The sequence below is a fragment of the Armigeres subalbatus genome, chromosome 2 (genome assembly GCF_024139115.2).
Source record: "Armigeres subalbatus isolate Guangzhou_Male chromosome 2, GZ_Asu_2, whole genome shotgun sequence".
Lineage (NCBI taxonomy): Eukaryota > Metazoa > Arthropoda > Insecta > Diptera > Culicidae > Armigeres > Armigeres subalbatus.
Window position 1 is genome coordinate 424,012,057 of NC_085140.1, and position 19,145 is coordinate 424,031,201.

A 19,145-nucleotide genomic window follows, 5' to 3' on the forward strand; every position below is an offset into this window, starting at 1 on the left:
AGATATATGGACCATTTGGTGAAGGAAGCAGAAAGGATGAAGATGGAACACTGAGACGAGGTGTCTGCTGCGTGGAAAAAGGTGGTTATCTTGGGCAAGTGGAGAGGGGGGAGGGGAATTGCCCAACCTCAGGCGATGTGAGTGCGGGAGAAAAATGGGCAGAATGGAACTGATTTTTTGGAACGATGAAAAGGTTACCGGTACGACGGCGAAGGTGCTGAGAAGAAAAGAACATTTACTGGAAATAAAACCGAGTTGCAAAGGAAAAGCTTTTGCGCTTATACAATCTTTTTTATGGTCTGTGTACACTGAAATCTTATTTGGAAGTGCGGATGTTTCTTGAACAAACGGGGTAGGTTGGATTCTTTTGTTGAATTTATGAGCAATTTTCTTTGAAATTCTTATGGCTTTGCGGTGCTATTGTATTTATTTGTTTTCAAGGGAATTTATTGTCCACAACGTAATAATTTTAAAGTTTTAGCGAAATTGAAGATATACATGTATTGGTACAAACTTGAGAATATTCATACTGTTAACTGATTAATTATTTCATCAAATTAAATAACATTACATATTGTACTACATACATGTGTTGCAGTATTCCACATTCGACATGACCGTGAAACTAAAACAAATGTTTACATCATCACTAAAAAGTTACAATTATGTAAAAAATTTAAATTGGTTTTTAATGTTAATTGTTTTATACCTTAGATCTCGAATTCAAATCAGTAAAATCAACTACCATTTCTCTGCAATTAACAAAAAGTTAAATTTTCAAAGCTTAAATTTCTTTTGTGGCCGTTGTGCTTGTATCTTCTCGGTCGAGTAAGTCAACGATCTTGCTTTGCCAATTTTTTTATATACATAGCCATATGGCAACAACCACGTCTATCGTTGTCGAAGCAGACAAGGAATGGAAAACTTTTTCCTCGTTCATTTCTTTTTTTCTTTTCATTTAGGTGCAGATTAACGATGCAGTAGCGTTTCCGCCTTGCCGCAACGTCCAAGAAAATTGAAGGAAAATCTATTTGACCCGTGTGTACCATCAGTCCCGCTAGTGTGTGAGAGTTAATTTACTTGGATTCGAAGCACAGATTTTTCGTAAACTTTAAACAGAATAGAGAAATTTTTGCCTGATAAACGGTTACAAAGGCCTCTATAATACCAATAAAAGATTCAATTCGTGATTTAATTTTCCATCGAAAACATATTGAAATATGTATCGTTGTAATATAATTATCATATTACTAGCCGTATGTACCCGACCTTTCCCAGAATTGGCAGGTTGATTTCGCAGTTACTGTTGCAATCAGGAAATGATAAAGCCAGTTAGTACAGTTAGTCAACGGGATCATTGTGTTTTGTCTTTGATGCTGCATCATTTGAAGAGAAGTGTAAAAAGATAGTGATAGAACATCCCTCCTTAGCCGTGCGTTAAAACGCGCGGCTACAAAGCAAGACCATGCTGAGGGTGGCTGGGTTCGATTCCCGGTGCCGGTCTAGTCAATTTTCGGATTGGAAATTGTCTCGACTTCCCTGGGCATAAAAGTATCGTGCTAGCCTCATGATATACAAATGCAAACAAAAATGGTAACCTGGCTTAGAAACCTCGCAGTTAATAACTGTGGAAGTGCTCAATGAACACTAAGCTGCGAGGCGGCTCTGTCCCAGTGTGGGGATGTAATGCCAATAAGAAGAAGAAGAAGAACATCCAATGATTGTAAAAAAGCAGATTTCACTTTTGAATACATGAAATCCGCCAAATGAATTCTTCACTTTGACGCATTTCGTGCCACATCAGATTCGAAGTTTGAACCCTTTTCAAAATTTATTCTTCACTAAAAATAAATTATTATGTTACTAAATTAGACAAAATCTTATGACAAATCAAGTTTCTTTTGATTTTGCGATAATGATTACTGGTTTAGTTTCGGACGAAAAGACATTGAAAAGAATCAATTCGGACACAAAAAAGTCTTTGTTAGAACTTGTCATAAGACGAGTTCGTACAATTTCAGTTAATTCTTGGTTGTACTCGACTTGTCGAACCGTCGTTAAGTACGAGACACTGAAGACGGCCTTAGTGTTGAGATCGAAATACGTATCTGTCAAGGTACAATCAACCGGTAGAAATGAATGTAATTATACACACTTAACTCATTTCACCGTATTCGGTAAATTTTACCGAAATCTCAACAGCAGAACTGTTCGGTAATTTATTTTTTTTTTCCAAGTTCGTTTATTTGGTAGGCTCAGGCGTGTATAACACTTTACGGAGCCACGTTTCTTTGTGATATGTACAATCGACATAATCTTATTATTAAATTAGTAAGAGAGGGAAATAAGCCAACGTACTCGTGGTGACTCGAGGTTAGGTTTACAATGTTTAAGGATGGATGGGGATTAGGATTCGGGAATCAGAGAATCATCATAATCAAGGAATTTCAGCAGCTCATCCGGTCATTTGGCGTCGGGGACGATGTGGTGTGTCGTCGTGCTCGAAAAATGGTTCGCATGGGAGCATCTTCCGGACGGCCAGAGCTACGGCGCTCTACGGGACAGAAAGACAGAGACAAAACAAAAAAAAACTTCGAGAAAAGAAAAAAAAACAAAAGTATTAGACTTTTATGTCAGAGGAACAAAGAAAACTATAAATGGCTTGCATATAGACCACATCACGATCCCCCAAAACACCTCTTATCTCCTGGAAGGGTTGTTTACCTCGGGCCACTAGGGTATCCAATAATTGCTCTCTGGAGACGTCGTTTTCCGAGCAGAACCAAACTACGTGATCGATGTCATCATAACCGGCTCCGCACCTACATAAGTTGCTATCGACAAGGTTTATTCTGTACAGATGTGCGTTTAGTGAATAGTGATTGGACATAAGTCTCGACATCACGCGAATGAAGCCTCGACTTAAGTCCTCACCTCTGAACCACGCTCGCCCAGAAACTTGAGGAATTATAGAGAATAGCCACCGTCCAAGTTCGTTGTGTGTCCAATTTCTTTGCCAACTTTGAAGAGTACTCTGACGGACTAATGGGAAAAACTCGTTGCTCGAGAATTGTCTATCATAAACCTCACCTTCCTGTGCGCCCACCTTTGCCAGCGAGTCTGCCTTCTCATTGCCGTGGATTGAGCAGTGAGAAGGGACCCAAACAAAGGTAATCTTGAATGATCTTTCGACCAAACCACGCATCTGCTCTCTTATGTTTGTAAGAAAGTAAGATGCGTGCTTAACAGGTTTCATCGACCGGAGTGCCTCGATAGAACTAAGACTATCCGAGAAGATGAAATAATGGTCTACGGGCTGATCGGAAATTATCCCCAAAGCGAAGTTAATTGCTGCCAGCTCAGCAACATAAACCGAGCACGGTTCCTGAAGTTTTCGGAAGGTGGTTGAAGTTACATTGAAAACACCGAAGCCAGTGGATCCGTTGATGCGAGAACCATCAGTGAAATATCTGTTGTTGCAATTGACATGTTCATATTTTTCAGAAAAATGGAGGGAATTGAAAGATTTCGAAGATGATCTGGTATTCCTTGAATAGCATGTTTCATGGACAGATCGTATTCAATTGAGAAACTGTCATTGGTGAAGTCAACTCGAGGGGGAGTATAACATGGAAGACAAAGATCTGACGATATGTAGTTGAGATAAACTCTTAGGAATCTTGACCGATGAATCAGTTCAAGCATATTATCGAAGTTATGTAAGACAAGTTTGTTACTTGTTCCACATTTGATTAGTATTCTTAATGAGAGCTCCCAGTAACGGTGCTTTAAAGGAGTGACTCCAGCAAGCACCTCCAGGCTCATGTTATGCGTTGAATGCATACAGCCAAGGGCAATACGCAAACAACGATATTGAATTCGTTCCAATTTAATTAGGTGGCAATCAGCTGCTGAGAGGAAGCAGAAAGAGCTGTACTCTAAAACAAAGGGAATAGTCGTTCTATATAGTTTGATGAGGTCTTCCGGGTGAGCACCCCACCATGTTCCGGAGATAGAACGTAGGAAATGGATCCTTTTCCGGCATTTCTCTATCAAATACTCAATATAAAGTCTCCAGGTGCATTTGGAATCAAACACGACCCCAAGGTATTTAGAAGATAAAGATTAGTTGATGTCATCATTCAACAGCTTGAGTTTCAGTTGAGCAGGATACCGCTTCTTAGTAAACACAACCAACTGAGTTTTTTTGCGGTGAAAACTCGATCCCTAAATGTCTGGCCCAAACAGTCAGATTATCCAGGGTACTTTGCAATGGTCCTTGCAAGACAGCTGCACTTGGACCTCTTAGAGAGACCACGGCATCATCTGCAAGTTGTCTGAGCGTGCATTGTCCTTCCAAACAATTGTCAATATCTTTAACATAGAAATTATAAAGCAAGGGACTTAAACATGATCCTTGGAAAAAGCCCCATGTAGCTAGTTCTGGAAGTTGTCAGAGTGCCGAGTGTGAAGTTCATTTGTTTTTCTGACAACAAATTGTACAAGAAATTGTTCAAAATAACGGGTAATCCACTACTGTGCAGATTGTCTGACAGTACTTCTATGGAAACTGAATCAAAAGCGCCCTTAATATCCAAGAATACTGAAGCCAATTGCTCCTTGTGCGCAAAGGCCAGCTGTATATCTGAAGAGAGCAACGCTAGACAATCGTTTGTTCCTTTACCCTTACGAAATCCAAACTGAGTATTTGAGAGTAATGCATTATGTTCAACCCAATGGTCGATTCTTGAAAGGATCATTTTTTCCAATAATTTTCTCATGCATGAAGATTGGCAATCGGTCGGTAGGAATTGTAATTAGACGCTGGTTTCCCAGGCTTTTGAATAGCTATTACTTTTACCTGTCGCCATTCAGGTGGCACAATGTTGTACTCCATGAAACAGTTGTACAGGTCAAGTAATCGTCTTTTAGCGATATCTGAGAGGTTTTTAAGAAGATTGAATTTGATGTTATCGCATCCCGGAGCAGAGTTATTCGATGAAAGAAGAGACATAGATAGTTCCAGCATTGAGAATGGTCCACCCAAAGAACCGGGATCAGTGACTGATTCTCGAAATAGCGGTTCTGCTGGTACGGAATCTGGACAGACCTTTTTTGCGAAGTTGAATATCCATCGATTGGAGTATTCTTCACTCTCGTTGGTGGAAATGCGGTTCCGCATGTTGCGGGCCGTTTTCCAAAGTGTTGTCATTGAGGTTTCTCGTGATAGTCCCTCGACAAAACGTCGCCAGTAGCTACGTTTTTTTGCCTTGAGAAGATTTTTGAGCTTTCTTTCAAGCCTCAAATACTCTACAAAAAGCTCGGATCTTCCGTGTTTACGGAAGGCCTTGAAGGCATCAGATTTCTCGGAATACAACTTAGTACATTCATCATCCCATCCAGGAGTGGCTGGTCTTCTTATGACAGATGTACTTGGAACGCGTCGTTTCTGAGCTTCCAGTGCGCTTTGATGAATCAATTCGGTAAGGAATCGATACTCATCCAGTGGCGGAAGAATATCAGTTGATTCAATACCAATTTTCACCGCCGATGCAAATTTTTGCCAGTCAATGTTCTTCGTGAGATCGAAAGGAACATTAACTGGCTCAGATTGTTGATAGCCACTCTTAATTGTGGTGACTATCGGCATATGGTCACTACCATGGGGATCTTGAATTACCTTCCACGTGCAATCTAATGATAGTGAATTTGAACATAAAGACAGATCAATACGGCTTTGTTGACCATTTGGTCCTATTCGAGTTACTTCACCTGTGTTCAAAATATTCAAATTGAAATCGTCACACAAATCATAGAAAATAGGCGCTCTATAATCGTCATACGTTTCGCCCCATCCAATACTATGTGCGTTCATATCACCCAATATCAATACTGGAGATGATAGAAGGGAGACTGCGCTCCAAAGCTGTCGACGATTAAGAGATGCGTTTGGTGGAATATAAACTGAAGCTATGCAAAGGTCTTTATTCTTTACATTTACTTGGCAAGCGACGATTTCTAAGCCATTAACAACCGGAATGGGAATTCTGTAGAAGGAGTAGCATTTTTTGATCCCCAAAAGAACGCCACCATAGTGGTCGTCCCGATCTTGGCGAATAATGTTAAAATCGTGGAAGTTGATTTCATCTTCAGAAGAAAGCCATGTTTCACAAAGAGCAAATACATCACAATCGGAATTGCGAATCAAAACTTGAACACGTCCAATTTATTTTTAGACTATGACAGTTCCACTGCAGCACAGTGATTGTATCTTGTATGGCCGTATTATCCATCGAAAGATACAATTTCTTCAAGAAGGGCCATGAAACAGTCAATTGCTTCAGATAACTTTCTACTGTTGGAATAAAGAGGTCAATGATTGGCCTCAATGAATCCGGAATATTGAAAAGATTCAAAAGCGGTCCACGAGGTCCTTAAAGGATATCAATCCTCGCTTGGACGAGATTCTCTTTTCGGAAGTGCGAGTAGCATTTTCCTTTTCATTGATAATCCTAGCCGGATGTTTCTTAGGAACATCGGTTTTAGGCAATGGCGGGAATGTCTTAGAGCAGCAGGGATCTGCAGTGAAGACTGGTTGCTTCAGGATTTTAAATAATCCCCCATTACCTTCAGATTTTGCCAAGCCTTTATGGATGACTTTTGTTTTCTTACGGCGCGATCCCAGGGAAGACGGTTGCTACCTCTTTTCGGGCGCGTGTACCTCCGAAGAATCATCCATATCGGCTGCGTCAGAGTCCGATTCATCAATGGAGATGGAATCATAATAGTCACTTACTTGAACGGTAGCTGAAAAAGCAGTCTTTGCGGTGGCAGTGGCGGATGTGTCTTGCGCTTTAACCATTTCCGCATAAGACTGCTTGGAGCGCTGTACCAACGAGCGCTTCACTTTTTGGGTGCGTTTTCTGTACACCGGGCAATCTTGCAAACCATGAGCAGGATCCAAACCACAATAAGCACATTTTGTGGCATGTTGCTGACAGGTATCCTCCCGATGTCTTTGGAAACTGTTAGCACCACCCTAATTCAAATGCAGAAAGACCCGAAAAACCTTTTTGGTAGGTAGATTGATTAGGTGTAAAAATGGCTTAATTTTTGGTAGGCGAATATCATGAAGTAGAACCAGAGTAGGAAGAATTCGTAAAAGTAAACAAACAACATACATATTGCGTTCAGTGGAAAATTATTAAGAGCTATCGTGAATTTTTAGTTTAATTTTAGTTATAAAAGGCTAGATATCTCACCGAGGCACGCAGGCACCCGCATCGAGTTGAACTGGGAAGTGAATTCAAGAACTATATTATGTAAGTTTTGTTAATTAAGTTAAGATTATTGTCTAATAAAAACTATTTAGTTTCAAGCTGTTACAATAAAAACACTGCTCGGAAATTAAGTTTGGATCCAGTTTCAACAGAAACATTTACCACAAAGTGGTTTGTTGTCACAAAACTCAGCAGTGTGACCTAATTGTTTGCAGTTGGTACAATTAAATACCCTTGGTACAAACAAACGCACCGGAAACAACATATTCTCGACATCTACATATTTTGGGAGCATCGAACCGGCGAACGTCACCCGAAGCGAGCCTAACTTAGAATATACCTTTTTGCCGTCTACCAGGCTGCTGAATGCAATTCCTTGCAATCCAGAATATCCACGGTAGACTCCATTGCGTTCTTCAAGCGGCCTTTTCCCGCAAGTACATCCTTGCAAGTCAGGCTCGCTGCGTTGATCACACCTTCTATTTCGACCTCCCGCGAGGGGACATAAACCATATATTCAACATTGTACGCCCTGTCGCCAGCAATTTCATTCGCCACCTGGTATGTAGGTGCGGTGATGCGTAGTTTGTTTCTGTTGATTTGATTGAAATCAAGCTTCGTAAAACGACGCGTCAAGTCTCGTTTGATGCCGAGAAAATCTAGGCTTTTCGCTTTCTGCCGAAAGTAAACAACCCAAGGGCCAGGCGAAGATGCCTGGTAAAATCGTGTGCGAACCTCTTTTGGTGGCACATCACCTCCCACAGTCTCTGCTTCCATTCTCACCCCGAAAGGTGGAAGGACAATTCTGGCTTATACTAACTTAAAACTATTACCAAATCAGAAAAAAAATGAAAAAAAAACTAGTTCAGTTGATTTAAATCAGTCCCGCTCCAAAAGGGAGAACAATAAAACAAAATTTGCCACTTATCTGCGCTGCTGCTGTAGGTAGCAGCAGAAACAATAGCCTGCTTCACTGGCGTCGCCAGAAGCAGCTACTTCGCTCGCCGACAGTGATCGCCTTGGATCCGTAGGTAGGCACCACACAATAGACTCGCACTACCGAACAACACCCGCGATGAGACACAGCACACACGTCTGGCTCGTTCGAACTATCGGCACGGAATGAGTAATTTATTTTACAGATTTTTTGAAATTTTTTCCATTGCTCAACTGTCAAAATCACCGAAAATCAGTTAAATTATTTACCGAACAGTTCTGCTGTTGAGATTTCGGTAAAATTTTACCGAATTGGGCGATTTATTTTAAGTGTGTACGAACTCGTCTTATGACACGTAAAGACATTCCAATAAAAGCTCAAAACATTTTTTTTATCTTCGCTCGAATTTCTCTCTCTCTTCGTTGGCATTACATCCCCACACTGGGACAGAGCCGCCTCGCAGCTTAGTGTTCTCATTAAGCACTTCCACAGTTATTAACTGCGAGGTTTCTAAGCCAGGTTACCATTTTTGCATTTGTATATCATGAGGCTAGCACGATGATACTTTTATGCCCAGGGAAGTCGAGACAATTTCCAATCCGAAAATTGCCTAGATCGGCACCGGGAATCGAACCCAGCCACCCTCAGCATGGTCTTGCTTTGTAGCCGCGCGTCTTACCGCACGGCTAAGGAGGGCCCTTCATCTCTTCATTATACGAAAAATTAATGAGCCACTTGTCTTGCAAAATTCTGAAGTTTGATACCGAAATTGCCATAGTTTGTGACATTTCGAAAATGACCGATTTTGATGCTTCCTCAAGGGCCTCGGAACTGACCCCAGTGTTGCTAATGTCCCCAGAATCATATCCGGATGTCATAATTCCACTTGTCTTGCAAAATGCTGGAGTTCGATACCCATATTGCCATACTTTGTGACATTTCTAAAAAAATGGAACTCAAATCTTGGGAACACTCAAAAATAGAGGATATTTTAAAAAAACACCTTAATTGCGTGGCAGTCAAGACGTTTTATTAAACCCAACGTATTCCTTCTTCATTGGCATTATATCCCCACTGGGACATTGCCGCCTCGCAGCTTAGTGTTCATTAAGCACTTCCACAGTTATTAACTGCGAGGTTTCTAAGGCAAGTTACCATTTCTGCATTCGTATATCATGAGGCTAACACGACGATTCTTTTATGTCCAGAGAAGTCGAGACAATTTCCAATCTGAAAATTGTCTAGACCGGCACCGGGAATCGAACCCAGCCACCCTCAGCATGGTCTTGCTTTGTAGGCGCACATCTTACCGCACGGCTAAGGAGGGCCCCAATCCAACGTGTTTAGTACTCGCAAAATTGTAGATCTTCCAAAAAAAAAAGATCTAGGTACTTCCACAGGTCTTATAACATGTCATTGTCCGAGTCGATATCACTTGAAGCTGTTAGGAAAACTTCAAGATGATGTACATATGTCGTTTCTGTAGCATATATGTTTAGGACTCGGAACATCTTTTATGCCATTGTCAGACAATTTTTAAAAAAGAGATTACAGCAGATCGATGCTATGGAAACGTATTGACTTTCGTGGTAGATACCACTGAAGTGGTCCTTCTAGAAAAAATGGTTGCTATGCTGGACTGGGTGACATGTGGAGTACAGATGCCCCCCAAATCTAATGGGCCAAACACAATGGATACGTTTGCGTGCGTTTTGACAGTTTTCCCATGGGACTTACTTCCGGAAGACTTACTTCCGGAAGGCCATGTTTCGTCAATAATTGACACAGGTTCCAAAACGTTGACTCAGGGGCATGTTCCCATCATTTGAGTATGTCTTTTTCATCATTTACCAACCTGATGGAATAGGAAACAAAAATATGAATAGGAACAGAAAATTCATATGAAAAGGAGCATAGAGCAAGCTTCTGGGGAAGAAGTCCTATACATAAGGACTTTAATAAGCCAAAGGCAAAATACAGAGTAGACTGAAATAAACGTAAATCAAATCAATATAGCCTATATAGTTTTTGTTCGCGACTAAAAAATCCAAACTGTTATAAAATAATAGATTTACGGAAAGACTGATGAGGAATTTGTATGAATTTGAGATAAATTCTCCTATTTTATGCAGACAAAGTATGCGATCGCATTTGATCCAGTGACATTTACCATTCCAGTTAACGTACATATTAACATATGAGTTTTCATAACATTGTAAATTAACGTCCAAGTCGGGTGGTTTAATCCCCGGAAATAGGCAATTACCTTTGATTGAACTGAACTTGAGTTGCGTGCTCTTGCCTACGCAATGCGGTCGGGTCTGAGCTTGACGACCGACTGGCAAATAGCTTACACAACCTCACTTGATCAGTACCGTTGCTGATGAAGAATGTGTATAGCCGCCAGACATTCTAAATACTCACGCTCCTCTAATGTGGACGTGTACAATACACATGTGGAAGTATTGGCTTGATAAATGGATTGCGAGTGATTTGACTATGCGATGCGTCCAATTTGGGAATCTCGAGCTCGTTCAGTAGCCGCTAGGTTGCGAAGGCCGACGGAGGTCCTTCGTAGCTTAGTTGGTTAAAGCACCAGTCTAGCGTACTGTAGGGTCATGGGTTCGAGTCCCATCGAAGGGAAAGTGGTTACCTCCAATACATTTTTCAAATCAATATCTTCCACATAACGTACATATTCACATATGAGTTTTCATAACATTGTAAATTAACGTCCAAGTCGGGTGGTTTAATCCCCGGAAATAGGCAATTACCTTTGATTGAACCATTCCAGTTAACCAGAATCTTGTGCAAAGGTGAAAAACAAACCGTTGCGTTGAATATTCGATGAGCTCTCATAATTTGAATTTGTTTTGTTTTAGATCTATATAAACCGGTACAGCTGTTAACGAGAATGAGTATTTGAAGTGGCGGCAAGCTGAATACAAGAATCTGCAGCGAGGGAATTCAGCGATGGCAACTGACCTTTTTCAAAGTTGAAATTTATTCGCCTTGAATGAAATTCATATATCTTGATCCCGGCCTGAACATGCCCGTTGGTTATTCTGGTCATCAATCAACCCACTCCGGGATTGTATTGTTCTTGATACGACTTGGTCCAATTGCTATTCTCACCATCTACGAAAGCTGAATTTTATTGAAAGATCTATAATTCTTTAAAACCACCGGCCAAGCCATTCCGGAGTTGGATTTTTTTTTGGTTAAGGTGCTTCTGGAATTCATAAAGCAAAAATTCATTAGGTCCACCACCCAAAAAAAAGTATTTTCGCCGGTTTACTGTCCGACATTTTGGCTACGTGCTCGGCACACCGCAGTCGTCCAATTTTCGCGTGAACGATGGAACAGCAGCTCATGGAACTCGTGGTTCATTCGCCTCCTCCACGTACCATCCGTCATCTGGCCCCCACCATAGATGGTGCGCAGCACTTTCCTTTCAAAAACTCCAAGTGCACATTGGTCCTCCACGAGCATCGTCCAGGTCTCGTATCCGTAAAGGACTACAGGTCTGATGAGCGTTTTGTAGATTGTCAGTTTGGTATGGCGGCGAACTCTATTCGTTCGGAGCATCTTGCGGAGTCCAAAGTACGTACGATTTCCAGCCACTATGCGTCTCCGAATTTCTCTGCTGGTATCGTTATCGGAGGTCACCACTGAGCCCAAGTACACGAATTCTTCAACCACCTCGATTTCTCACAGAAATTCGATAAAATGTCCTGGGGAAATTAAAAAGACTTTCCCAAAGAATTTCCATAAATGTTACCCCAAAATTTTAGTAGGGTTCTCCGAAGAAGTTAAGAAAGTGAATTCCAGAAGGATTGCTCCGAAAAACATGGAGAAATCCCTGAGAAAAATAAAACGCAAGAGCCACTGTTTACGCCGCCCGCCCCTTTCGGCTAATATTGCTTTAATCGTAAAGCCGAAAACGTTGCCACCGCCGGGCATAATTATGACAAACGCAGCCGTCTTCGATTTTTTATGAGCGTACACATCTAATTGCAAATAGGGGAAGTATACCGGTTTTGGCCACCTTAGTGCTTGGCCGAACCTGAAAAATGCATATTTTCCAAAAAAAATATCGATAAGTTTTAACAGCAATGAAAGATAAGCCATATACCTACCGTTAGAGCTAATAAAACCCTAGAAAATTGCTTTACTTTTGGAGTTATGCGAGAAACTGGTCAAATTAGGAACATGGCCCAAACTGGTAAAGTTACCATATAGTTTATTTAGCAAACCTTCTTCTTCTTCAATGACTTTACATTCAGCAGGAACTTGGCCTGCTTTTCAATTTAGTGTTCTTTAAGTAATTTTACAATTGATATTTGAAAGCTTTAGCACTATGCCAAGAGATCGAGCACTATAAACGGACCGAGAATAGAATTCGCTATCTGCGGATTGGTAGTCCTACGCCTTTGATCTCAAGGATAACTGGAGACTCATTTGAAAACCCTACGGCTGTTTGGAACGGACTGTTAAAAAAATATTTATTATTAAGCCACTTTTGATACATACATACATACATACATACATACATACACACATACATACATACATACATATACCGTTTAACAAATATAGGCCGCCCTACTTCATTCAATTTCGCCAGCAGAAGAACCTTACCAGTGAACCCGTCAACAAAAGTTGTTTAATCTCAAACCTCGTAAGTTACATCTACCATAGTTTCCCGGCTAAGAGTATTTTTTTTTTCTTTCTTTATTATCCAACTTTCTGCTGATAGATTTTAATGTTATTACCAAAGGGACAACCACCCAGCATTATCGAAGCATCTGTGTTAGATCGATGCGATAACGAGGAAGGCTCAGAAGTTCCTGTTTGTTTCCAAAATTCAACTTCAAGTTTACCTCGCATGAAGACACTCTCCATAATTACGACAAGGTGGGACCAGTAGAGTGGTGAAACATAAAGAACATTTCAACTCCCATGTACCACAGCACCAAATCCTCTCGCACCGCCATCTCACGTTGATAAATATTTAGTTTTTTTGTGACTTTCAGTGGATTTTTTTCATCTTGAACCACCAAAGAATGAAAATCAATCGCAAATGATGACTGTACAAATGATTTCGCAAAAGTCAAAGCTTGGCTTATTTGGGTGAAATTCCTAAGAAGCACAACGGACGTTCCTGGGAAAACAGTCAGAGGAATTATCTTTTTTTTTTGCAAGACCACGAATTATTAATCTCCTTTTTCCATCTTGAATTTCCAGAGCCAAAAGGTTTTCAGATCGAAAATTTTGTGAGATGTCATCGCTGGTTTTCTTGTTTCTATTTCGAGAGTTGGTCTGTTTTTTGACAAAGCGGGAGGTGAATGGAAGGCTGATATCGGTAGTGCGTCTCGAAAATGATAAATGAATGTTTGCTTTTGGTGTTCGATACAGCAGGACAAACTGGTAGAGATTACCAATGTTTGCATTAAAAAATTTGAACGTGATGCTGTTAGAGAATATTTTGGAGAAATAATTAATTAGTTTCGTAATGAATCTGAGCGACTCCAATATTTACACACTATTCAATCAGCCGATGAAAATAATTTGGCCAAAGATGATCATATAAATTGAATTTCTTTATGAGTTTTACATGAGTGCTGTGATTTGAAAAAGTAAGACTGTTTTTTCACTTGAACAGAAGCCGTAGAACTGGGTATAATTACAAACCTTTTATTATACACGAGGTGGATTGATACATGTATATTTTTCAGCTCGCAACTGAATTCTCCGCTTTCAGTATTGTGAAATATTTGATTTTTCAAATGCTAGACCCTTGTTCATCAGTCGATTCCAATAAATTATGTAGCTTTGTCTGTACCCTGCGAGACCTTTTCCACTGTTGAAATCGAGTCCAGAGTTCCCTTCCTTTAGCATCACCCTTTCCCAATACAGTCAACAGGAAAACTTTCGACAGCCAATGTTGAATTCAATTGCGGGCACATCGAGCAAAAAGTATGCCACCCACCGAAGAGGGGGTAGTCCTAAACGAACAGCAAAAAGTATCTCCAACATTTCGAAGCGATTGAGGAAGGTCGATAGAAATAGATGACTAGATAAAATTTGCTGGGACAAATTTCGCTAACATGTTGATGTGGATGGAACCGTGAAGAATCAGAACATGGCAGGAGCGGGAAGGCGGGAAGTGAAATATGTCGCATCGCGATGTGTGGCACTGTTTCTAATAACCCATTCCACGGTCTAATCGAATTGTTTATGTATTAGAATCGGATGGCATTGTGTACATCCACCCCGAATCCCAGCTGAATCCGCGGCAAACCGTTGAGTACCGAGTTCTGATATTTTCGCAGCTCCACAGTTTACTCCACAATAGTGCGTTCAGCTGGTGTAGAGGTAGAAAAATTCAACAACGAAGTACATTTAGCCAATGGAGCCAATCTAAATAAAATGCGTTTTATCCCGATAACTCTGTTTGATTCAACCAAACCGTCTTAGACTAACACGCTCTGCATTCATTGAGAAGGGTAATAAAAGCACGTTGTTTTGATCCGCTTCGAATAAAATCGCATGGTCCATCATCATCGTCATTTCCAACGCCATGCAACAATCCCACCACCCCAAATTTACATCAGACTGGGCTGAGAGTAATCACACAAATTTCTCCCCAGAACACACATACATAACGACTAACACCCGCGCACATTCAGGCGTTTGCTCTCTTGCTAAAACTATGGATCCGTACTATCAGGGTGGAAGGTGGTGAGTAGGTTTGGTTCGATTCCTCCACAATCCCCACACTGCTCGTGGACGTGTCTCTTGGTTGTTACCACGTTTTGCGGTAGGACGACTCTTTTTGCCCGTCCAGAAGGTACCGGCGGCAACCCCGCGACGGCGTTCACTTTCAGACGTAACGTCCCCACACCGTTTGTTATTATTTTAAGGGAAGTGAACTTTATCGTGAAAGTTGTTTAAAAAAGTTGTTTAAAAAATTCGCTCCAAGGAAAGCGTTGTTTAAAAGACCTCCCTATTGGAAGAAGGAAATCCCACGCAAATGCTACTGAGGACACTCGAATACTTTCGGGGCCACTAGCTAAGGAAACTGGAAACGACACGCAACGTCCGAAAATAGCAACACACAGAATGTGGAATTTCTTAAGGAAGTGTGCCGCACAGCCAACCAGCAGAAGGGGCCTTTCTTCCTCTTTCACTTGACCTTTCAGCTTTGCCTTGACTTGTTTGCCCTACTTTCGCCGAGCGCCTTCTCCCAATGACAGCCTGTACGCTTCCATCATTCGAAGCGATTAAAGGATACGTTCCCATTAGGACTACCATGCCATGCTGTATGGCTTGCACAGAGTGAGCTGCAACTGTTAGCCGTCAGACCGATTCGGAATGATTCTACTGCTTGCTTGTTTGCTCACTGAATAGGTACCGGTTTATGGAGAGGACATCAGCTGGTCGGTCTTTTCTATTCAACTCGGTGATTCAAATTTCGTCAGGAATGTGAAGCAAGTGACGATGGGCGGCAACGGAACGACACAGTCAGGAAAAGTGTAAAATTTTTGAACTTTCAAACTCTGACGACTACCCCACTACTTCGGGGAGAGTGGCCTTCAACATGCCGAAGAAAGGGAAAGCTTATCAGCATCAACTGCACGTTTACGATAAACAGAGGCAATGACGCCGACAAGTGCTATTCATATAGGTGATAAAGTTACATCGAGACACGTGTTATTAGAGAAAATTTTCGGCAGCCGAAGTCTATTCACCGTATATGATAATCTGGTCAAATGCCTTTAGATGCCGTAAGTTAGGGTGTAATAGATATAGATTTGTGCAATTGCACAACATGTGGAACATTTAGTTCGAAAAATGTTTTGGAGGGTAACCACTTTCTCCGGTGGGGTTTGATCCAACGAAATCAGTACGCTTGTGTTGGAAATCCAACAAGCAAGAACCTTCCGCAGACAGCGTGACTGGCGACGTGTAGCCATGTATCGAGTTGAATGAAGAAGACTTTTGTTTACTGCACAGGCCACTTCAGCCTTAGCCTTAATAATAATAATGATAATATCAATTCCCATGACTAACTGGTCTACTTTGTTTCAAGCTGAAAGTCAAGCTATTTTGGAATGCTCTAATTTGTATTTATCATCAGCGACTTAAATAGGTACATATATTCAAATATTTGTATTATGTCGGACATTCAAGCCACTTGGAATGCCTTAAAATCAGCGACACGCACTTCCAAACACGAGCGGCAATATATAAATTCCCTTCACAATGTGTCTTGTTATGACCAAGTCACTTTCTATTGGGTTCCACGCCACTATGGAATTGATGAGAACGAAAGAGCCAATAAAATAACAAGACTAGGATCATCATCTAATTTCTGTGAATTTATTTATTTATTATCAGAATAAGTCCGGAGTGGCATGTGCAGGCCTACATAAAAGTCTTCTCCATTCAGCTCGGTCCATGACTGCACGTCGCCAACCACTTGATCGATCCACCTTGCTCGCTGTGCACCTCGTCTTTATGTTCCCGTCGGATCGTTGTCGAGAACCATTGTCACCGGATTACTATCCGACATTCTGGCTGCGTGCCTGGCCCACCGTGCCTGGCTTCTGCCCGGGAAGCGTACCATTGGTACTTCGCGTACCGTGGTGCTGGCCGGGATACGAGCAACCTTAGGAAAAATCGGGTAACCAACCCCGGTGTGAAATATGGTCGTATGCTGACAGGGAAGGGGGGGTTTGCTCCTCTCCGGAGGTGCAAATCTTACTGAGCGTCTGTTCTCCATGTCAGGATCGGCTCAAAACAGCGTCTGTTCCCCATGTTAGGGGCGGCTGATCCTCGTCCGAGTGTCAGCGAGGGACTCTAAGTGAAACTGTGCACCATGGTCCACCGGGAATAAGGAGGAATGGTCCTCCGGAAATTTAGGGGGTTTGGTGTCAGGCCCTGCAAGCCAGCCTCTAAAAAAACATAAGCAACGAACAATCAACAAGAGACTACGGACCGGAACCATCGGCGAAGACCACCGCGACGAAAAGGGACTATCGATTAAAAACTCGGTTCGTGGAACTGCAAATCTCTCAACTTCATCGGGAGCACACGCATACTCGCCGATATGCTCAAGGACCGTGAATTCGGCATCGTAGCGCTGCAGGAGGTTTTTTGAAGGGATCAATGCACAGTGGCTAAAATCGTGTTTTTAGCGCGTTTATTTAATAGTATCTTTATAATGTGATTTAGCGTGATGGTGTCTTCGAGACATTTTATCAGTAAGTTGACGCGCTTCTTTGGAGGTATTCATCCTTATGAACAATCCCCCTAAAAGTGAGATGAAAAATTTATTTTTTGCACTTCACAACATATAAAGATTGATTCTTCATAAAAGTTCTCCTGAAAAACTTTGTCGAAAACACCGAGTTCGTTGCAATGGTGCGAACGTTTAGAGGTAATCATACCATCTACCAGAGCGGCGGCAACACACACGAGCTGGGAACAGCTTTCATACTGATGGGCGATATGCAAAGGCGCGTGACCGCAAAGGGTGGTGACCGATCAATGAAAGAATGTGCAGGTGGAAGATCAAAGGCCGGTTCTTTAACTTCAGCATAATAAACGTCCATAGCCCACACTTCGGAAGCACTGATGATGATAAGGACGCATTCTACGCGCAGCTGGAACGTGAGTACGACAGCTGCCTAAGCCACCACGTCGAAATCATCTCCTATGAATTTGAACGCTCAGGTTGGCCAAGAGGAGGAATTTAGACCGACTATTGGGAAGTTCAGCGCTCACCGGCTGACGAACGAAAACGGCCTACGACTAATTGATTTCGCCGCCTCCAAGAATATGGCCATTCGCAGCACCTACTTTCAACACAGCCTTCCGTATCGGTACTCCTCTTAAGGACTGCTAGAATACAGTTAAAGCAGTCATTAACGACGCAACGGAGAACAACGTCGGGTATGTTGGACGAAGTCGACAGAACGATTGGTTCGACGAAGAGTGCAGACAGATTGTGGAGGTGAAGGACGCTGCTCGTGCTACCTGGCAGAACGTGGAACGTTATAGACAGAAGCGGAGACAGCATACCCGCCTTTTTCAGGAAAAAACGCCGTCTGGAAGAAGCGGATCGCGAGGAGATTGAACAGCTGTGCCGTTCTCAAGAAACGCGTAAGCTCTATAGCCTTCGTGCCGCGAGCCGAAGTGTGCCGGGATAAGGATGGGAGCATCTTGACGGATGAACGTGTGGTGATCGAAAGGTGGAAGCAGCACTACGAGCAACATTTGAATGGCGCTGAGAGTACAGGCAGTGAAAGTCAAGGAAGCGGATTAGATGACTACGTCAGTTCAGCGGACGACGGAAGCCAACCAGCCCCCACCTTGAGGGAAGTTAAGGATGCCATCTAACAGCTAAAGACCAATAAATCAGCTGGTAAGGATGGTATCGGAGCTGAGCTCATCAAGATGGGGCCGGAAAAGCTAGCCACTTGCCTGCACAAACTTATAGTCAGAATCTGGGAAACTGAACAGCTACCGTAGGAGTGGAAGGAAGGGGTTATATGCCCCATCTACAAGAAAAGCGACAAGCTGGAGTGTGAGAACTTTCGAGCGATCACCATCCTTAATTCCGCCTACAAAGTGATATCCCAGATCATCTTCCGTCGTCTGTCACCATTAGTGAATGAGTTCGTGGGAAGTTATCAAGCCGGCTTCGTTGACGGCCACTCGGCAACAGACCAGATCTTTACTGTACGGCAAATCCTTCAAAAATGCCTTGAATACAAGGTCCCATCGCACCATCTGTTCATTGATTTCAAGACGGCATACGACAGTATAGACCGCGTAGATTTATGGAAAATTATGGACGAGAACAGCTTCCCTGGCAAGCTTACCAGACTGATCAAAGCAACGGTGGATGGTGTGCAAAA

At 42.1% G+C, this 19,145-nt stretch overlaps 1 protein-coding gene across 1 annotated transcript in view; it reads left to right on the forward strand.

Moving 5' to 3' along the window:
- LOC134213481 (uncharacterized) overlaps nucleotides 1-19,145 on the forward strand; it is a 182,298-nt gene that overhangs the window by 141,866 nt on the left and 21,287 nt on the right. The gene's annotated exons all lie outside the window — the stretch shown is intronic.